This window comes from Leptodactylus fuscus, chromosome 2 (assembly GCF_031893055.1).
Source record: "Leptodactylus fuscus isolate aLepFus1 chromosome 2, aLepFus1.hap2, whole genome shotgun sequence".
NCBI classification, from domain to species: Eukaryota; Metazoa; Chordata; class Amphibia; order Anura; family Leptodactylidae; genus Leptodactylus; species Leptodactylus fuscus.
Genome location: NC_134266.1, coordinates 265,408,434 through 265,415,554, shown reverse-complemented (window position 1 = coordinate 265,415,554; position 7,121 = coordinate 265,408,434).

Genomic DNA, 7,121 nt, shown 5'->3' with positions numbered 1-7,121 from the left:
AGTATTATAGTAGTTATATTCTTGTACATAGGAGTAGTATTATAGTAGTTATATTCTTGTACATAGGAGCAATATTATAGTAGTTATATTCTTGTACATAGGAGGAGTATTATAGTAGTTATATTCTTGCACATAGGAGGAGTATTATAGTAGTTATATTCTTGTACATAGGAGTAGTATTATAGTAGTTATATTCTTGTACATAGGAGTAGTATTATAGTAGTTATATTCTTGTACATAGGAGTAGTATTATAGTAGTTATATTCTTGCACATAGGAGGAGTATTATAGTAGTTATATTCTTGTATATAGGAGTAGTATTATAGTAGTTATATTCATGTACATAGAAGTAGTATTATAGTAGTTATATTCTTGTACATAGGAGTAGTATTATAGTAGTTATATTCTTGTACATAGGAGCAATATTATAGTAGTTATATTCTTGTACATAGGAGGAGTATTATAGTAGTTATATTCTTGTACATAGGAGTAGTATTATAGTAGTTATATTCTTGTACATAGGAGTAGTATTATAGTAGTTATATTCTTGCACATAGGAGGAGTATTATAGTAGTTATATTCTTGTACATAGGAGTAGTATTATAGTAGTTATATTCTTGCACATAGGAGGAGTATTATAGTAGATATATTCTTGTACATAGGAGGTAGTATTATAGTAGTTATATTCTTGTATATAGGAGTAGTATTATAGTAGTTATATTCATGTACATAGAAGTAGTATTATAGTAGTTATATTCATGTACATAGAAGTAGTATTATAGTAGTTATATTCTTGTACATAGGAGTAGTATTATAGTAGTTATATTCTTGTACATAGGGGGCAGTATTATAGTAGTTAATAATAATACATTTTATTTATATAGCGCCAACATATTCCGCAGCACTGTACAATTTATAGGGTTCAGATACAGACATACATAACAAAGAACGTCATTTCACACAATGGGACTGAGGGCCCTGCTCACAAGAGCTTACAATCTATGAGGTAGAGGGGGTGACACAAGAGGTAGCAGGGGCGGCATTGCTTATACAGTGTTCAGACAATTTTGTAATAGAGGTTGCAGCCATTACACAAACAAAGCTTTATGGGCCGTCACTAGTAGTGTCCTTTAACATGTGGATAGAGCATGGACAACTATGTTAGGCTGAAAAGGCATCAAGAATGGAAGGGTTAGCATTAGGAATTGTGATAGGCTTGTCTGAAAAGATGTGTCTTTAGTTTGCGTTTGAAACTGTAGAAGTTGGGAGTTAATCTGATTGTCTGGGGTAGAGCATTCCAGAGAAGTGGTGCATCTCGGGAGAAGTCTTGTATACGAGCGTGGGAGGTTCTGATAATAGAGGATGTAAGTGTTAGGTCATTGAGTGAGCGGAGAACACGGGTTGGGCGGTAGACAGAGATGAGGGAGGAAATGTAGGGAGGTGCGGCATTATGGAGAGCCTTGTGGATGAGAGTAATAACTTTATATTTTATTCTATAATGAATAGGCAGCCAATGTAGTGACTGGCACAGACCAGAGGCATCGCTGTAGCGTCTAGCCTGATAGATGAGCCTGGACGCTGCATTCAGAATAGATTGTAGAGGGGAGAGTTTAGTGAGGGGAAGACCGATTAGTAAGGAGTTACAGTAGTCAGTAGTTCTATTCTTGTACATAGGGGCAGTATTATAGTAGTTATATTCTTGTACATAGGAGGCAGTATTATAGTAGTTCTATTCTTGTACATAGGGGGCAGTATTATAGTAGTTCTATTCTTGTATATAGGGGGCAGTATTATAGTAGTTCTATTCTTGTACATAGGAGTAGTATTGTAGAAGTTATATTCTTGTACATAGGGGTAGTATTATAGTAGTTATATACTTGTACATAGGAGTAGTATTATAGTAGTTATATTCTTGTACATAGGAGTAGTATTATAGTAGTTATATTCTTGTACATAGGAGTAGTATTATAGTAGTTATATTCTTGTACATAGGAGTAGTATTATAGTAGTTATATTCTTGTACATAGGAGTAGTATTATAGTAGTTATATTCTTGTACATAGGAGTAGTATTATAGTAGTTATATTCTTGTACATAGGGGGTAGTATTATAGTAGTTATATTCTTGTACATAGGAGCAGTATTATAGTAGTTATATTCTTGTACATAGGAGGCAGTATTATAGTAGTTATATTCTTGTACATAGGGGCAGTATTATAGTAGTTATATTCTTGTACATAGGGGGCAGTATTATAGTAGTTATATTCTTGTACATAGGAGTAGTATTATAGTAGTTATATTCTTGTACATAGGAGTAGTATGATAGTAGTTATATTCTTGTACATAGGAGTAGTATTATAGTAGTTATATTCTTGTACATAGGAGTAGTATTATAGTAGTTATATTCTTGTGTATAGGAGTAGTATTATAGTAGTTATATTCTTGTACATAGGAGGTAGTATTATAGTAGTTATGTTCTTGTACATAGGAGCAGTATTATAGTAGTTATATTCTTGTACATAGGAGTAGTATTATAGTAGTTATATTCTTGTACATAGGAGCAGTATTATAGTAGTTATATTCTTGTACATAGGAGCAGTATTATAGTAGTTATATTCTTGTACATAGGGCAGTGTTATAGTACTTATATTCTTATACATAGGAGCAGTATTGTAAAGCCTTACTCTTGAACATAAGGCACAATCTTACATACCATACCAAATGGTGTTTTGTATCGCTGTGTTTTTTTATTTTTTATGTTATGTCATATTGTAAGCCTTGGGCTGTGTATTTTTCCTATAGACTTCTCCAAAGGATATAAAAGCACCAGAAAAATAGATTCTTTATATACTGTAAAATAACAAGACTCCATTAGAACTCACTGAAAAATCCTTAAAGTTCACGGCATGTATTTTTTCCTACATGTCTTTAGAATTTGTGTGTATAAAGGAGATCTTATTTTGACATTTCATATGCAGTACTTCACTTGTAGCATTTGCAAAAAAACTTTTTTTTTCGCGCTATGGTGCTGCTCAGATGCAAGGTGAATGGGAGTCCACAATTCTCAAATGGAAATGCTCCATTTGCTTCATGGAGACGTTTCAGATGAATCAGTAAAAGCCATACAAGTATTTTCCTGCAGATAAGGTATAGTCCTATGATGATGCATATACCATACCCATATGTGAATGTGGTGCACATTTTTGCAATATACTTTATTAACCTATCTAACTTCCATTTGATAGAAAACAGGCTGAAAAGTTTTCCAGACACAGATGAGTTGAATACAATGTTAAAGCAGGGAGATGTCCATATCTTGCTTCACCATTCCGCCCCTGTGTGCCCCGGGTGCTGTAGATACGATGTAATGATGTCACCCACATCGTGCCTGCAGCTCCCGCAAACCTCTGGGAGCAGAGATTTCACACAGCGCAGCAGGGGAGCGAGGAGAGGTGAGTATTGGTGTTTTTATTTTTAGTTGGTACCAGGATAGGGACATAATATTGTGGGGGCAACTGGAAGAGGAAATTAAAATGGGGGCAACTGGTTGGGGATGTAATGTGGGGACAGATGGGAAAGAGAAAATAAAATGGGGGCTGCTAGAGGAGACCAATAAACTGTGGACAGATGAAGGCCCTGTTCCCACAGAGTAACGCGCCACTCATAAACACTCATAAACACTCGTAAACATGTGAGCACTGTAAAACAGAATCCCATTGACTTCAATGGGTGCCGTCTTACGCATGCTACACATTGAAATCAATGGGTTAAAAAGCCTCCCATTGATTTCAATATGTAGAGCATGTGAGACGTCACCCATTGCAGTCATTGGGATTCTGTTTTACAGCGCTCACTCTGACACGTGTTTACGTGTCAGAATGAGCATCGCGTTACTCCATGGGAACGGAGCCGAAGAGGAACATTAAACTGGGGGCAACTGAAGGGGACATTAAACTGTAGTGGTGGCTGTAGGGGGACATTAAAATGGGGGCAACTGGAGGGGGGCATTAAACCATGGAGATAGCTAGAGGAGGGCATTAAACTGGAGTAAACTGGAGGGGGACATTAAACTGTGAACAGATGAAGAGGAACATTAAACTGTGGGGTAGCTGGAAGGGGACATTAAACTGTGGGGTAACTGAAGGGGAAATTAAACTGGGGAACTGGAGGGGTACATTAATTTATGGAGTAGCTGAATGGGGACATTAAACCTTGGCGGTAGCTAGAGGGGGACATTAAACTGGGTGAAGGTGGAGGGCGACATTAACTGGGGGCAACTGGAGGGGGACATTAAACAGTGAACAGATGAAGAGGGACATTAAACTGTGGGGTAGCTGCAGGGGACATTAAACCATGCCGTTGGAAAGAGGAAGGTATTAACCTGAGGGAAAACTGGAGGGGGACATTAAAATGGGGGCAACTGGAGCTGGACACTAAAATGGGGGCAACTGGGGCTAGACTTTAAAAGGGGGGCAACTGGAGGGGGACATTAAACTGTCAGGGTAGCTGTATGGGGACATTAAACCATGGCAATAGCTGAAGGGGTCTTTAAACTGGAGTAAACTGGAGGGGGACATTAAACTGTCAGGGTAGCTGTATGGGGACATTAAACCGTGGCAATAGATGAAGGGGTCTTTAAACTGGAGTAAACTGAAGGGGGACATTAAACTTTGGTGGTAGCCGGAGGGGGACATTAAGGGCTCATTCCCATGATGTAACGTGGCGCTCATTCTGACACATAAACACGTGTCGGAGTCAGCGCTTCAAAACAGAATCCCATTGACTTCAATGGGTTCTGTCTTATGCGCGCCACACATTGAAGTCAATGGGATTCTGTTTTGAAGTGCTGACTCTGACATGCGTTTACGTGTCAGAATGAGCGCCGTGTTACATTGTGGGAATGAGCCCTAAACTGGGGACAACTGGAGGGGGACGTGAAAATGTGGGGGCGGATGGTCAGGGTTTAGTCAGTGATTTTCATCAGTGATTGAGAGACAACACAGAGATCAGGTGTAATAGAAATAGTTGTACCTGTTCTGTGTTTTGACTCACAATCACTGATGAAAATCACTGACTAAGCCCTGACCATGTGAACACAGCCTTAATCTCAGCCCCTGTGTTTGGCCGCCGCAGTGTTGGGTTTTTCTTATGATTATTATTTAGTCCTTGGTAAGAAATAAAATGCAGAATTTCTTATAATGTGAATGAAATGAATTATTGCAGCTGTGTGGATTTTCCAGGATTTTCCACCCGTCCATTCATTGACTCTTGGATGCTGCAGCGGTGATTCTCAGGGAGTTATGTATCTGGATTACAGACCTCGTGGTTATCAGGAGTCATGTGCTGAGCTCCTGATCCAGAGCTGCCTGCAAGCCCTGAGCACGGGCCATCTTATGACCTGCACATAATAACAGCAGCTCCTTTCATCTACCGCCCCAATATCTCCATCCCTGAATGCCTTCTCCCAGCATCTGAGCCAGGACTGCATCAATAAAACCAGTTCAAAGAATCACCTGGGGGCAGGAGGCTTCTCCCTCACCTCCACATGCAAAAGCCAGCAGGCACAACAGTGCGGCAGATGTAGCAGAGCTGAGTTAAGTTGCCTGTGGTATTGCATAGGACTGGAGGTAAACTGGTTTTCATATTTAAAAAAAAAATGGCTTCTTACCACATTTACCAAAACCTTCGCCCGCCCCCCATACACCCAGGACTTGCAAGGTATCTGAAGCAAAAAGTGCGGCCTCCAAATCACACATTGTGCAACTTGTTGTAAGATTTGCAACCTCCAGCCTGCCAGGTTTATCGACTTTGATTCATAGTAAAATCCCAGGGATTTTTTGCTGTATGGTTTTGCAACTGCACAGTACGTGAGCTGTTTTTTTGGCAATGGTAGGGGAAAAAAACACAGCAAAACAGGTGTAGGCTAAGGCGCCACAAAGCGCCTCGGGGAAAAAACGTGTCAGGGACGCATTGTGGTTCTTCTCGCAGTGCTTCGAACAGAAAGTTCCCAGAGTTACGATAATATCTATATAATTGACATGCAGCGATTTCCAAAACCGTGCGGGTTTTGGAAATTGCAGAGTCCACGTTGCAGTTATAAACGCAAAGTGGGCATGGGATTCGCATGAATCCCATCCACTTTGCAGCTACTGTAAAACACCACGATTTTTTCAGGCAAATCGCTGCATTTCCGGCCTTACAACTAAGATCCCATATAGTGAAGAAAAAAAAACACTGCAGAAAAAACTATGTTGGAAACACATTTAGGCTGGAGCCTTACGGAAACACCACGGGGAAAATCACGGCGTTTTACAGTACTTGCAAAGTGGATGGGATTCATGCAAATCCCATCCCCACTTTGCAGAAAAAATCGCAGCGCGGACATAGTGCGATTTCCAAAACCGTGGCGGTTTTGAAAATCACAGCATGTCAATTATATCTACGGAAATTCTGGCGACTTCTCTGTAGATGTAATTGTAACAGAAAGTCCGCGGAGGAAAACTCCATGAACTTTCTGTTCAAAGCGCTGTGGGAAGAAACACGATGTCTTAGGCTGAGGCCCCACTTTGCGGAAACGCAGCTGTTTTTGTTGCAGATTTTGTTGCGGTTTTTTGAGCCAAAGTCAGGAGTGGATTGAGTAGGAGGTAGAAGATTTTTATTGAGTTTTTGTTGGCAGAAAAGTCAGAGTAAAAACCACTGCGTTGTTTGGTACCTGCAAAATGGATGGATTCTGGCTAATCTTTTTGTAAATCGCAGCAGAATCGTTGGCGTTTTCCTTATACGTAGTAGCAGAAAGTCCGAAACCTCTGTGACCTTTGGGAGCTTTCACACAGGGCAAAATGGCTCGGAATCTGGCGCGACCCCACACGGAATTCACGCTGTGTCCACACGAATTCCGTGCAGGAATGCCGCGTGGTTAAAAAGCCTCCCCATAGAACTCTATAGAGAGGCTTTTTAACTGCGTGGATTCTGGCGGCAATCCCACATCGAATTCGTGCAACACCGCCTGAATTCCGTGCAGAGTCGCGCCAGATTCCGAACCATTTTGCCCCGTGTGAAAGCTCCCTTTCTCTGAAAAGTGTGGCGGAAAATTCCACTATGTGTTTTTGCCGCAACCTTTTTCG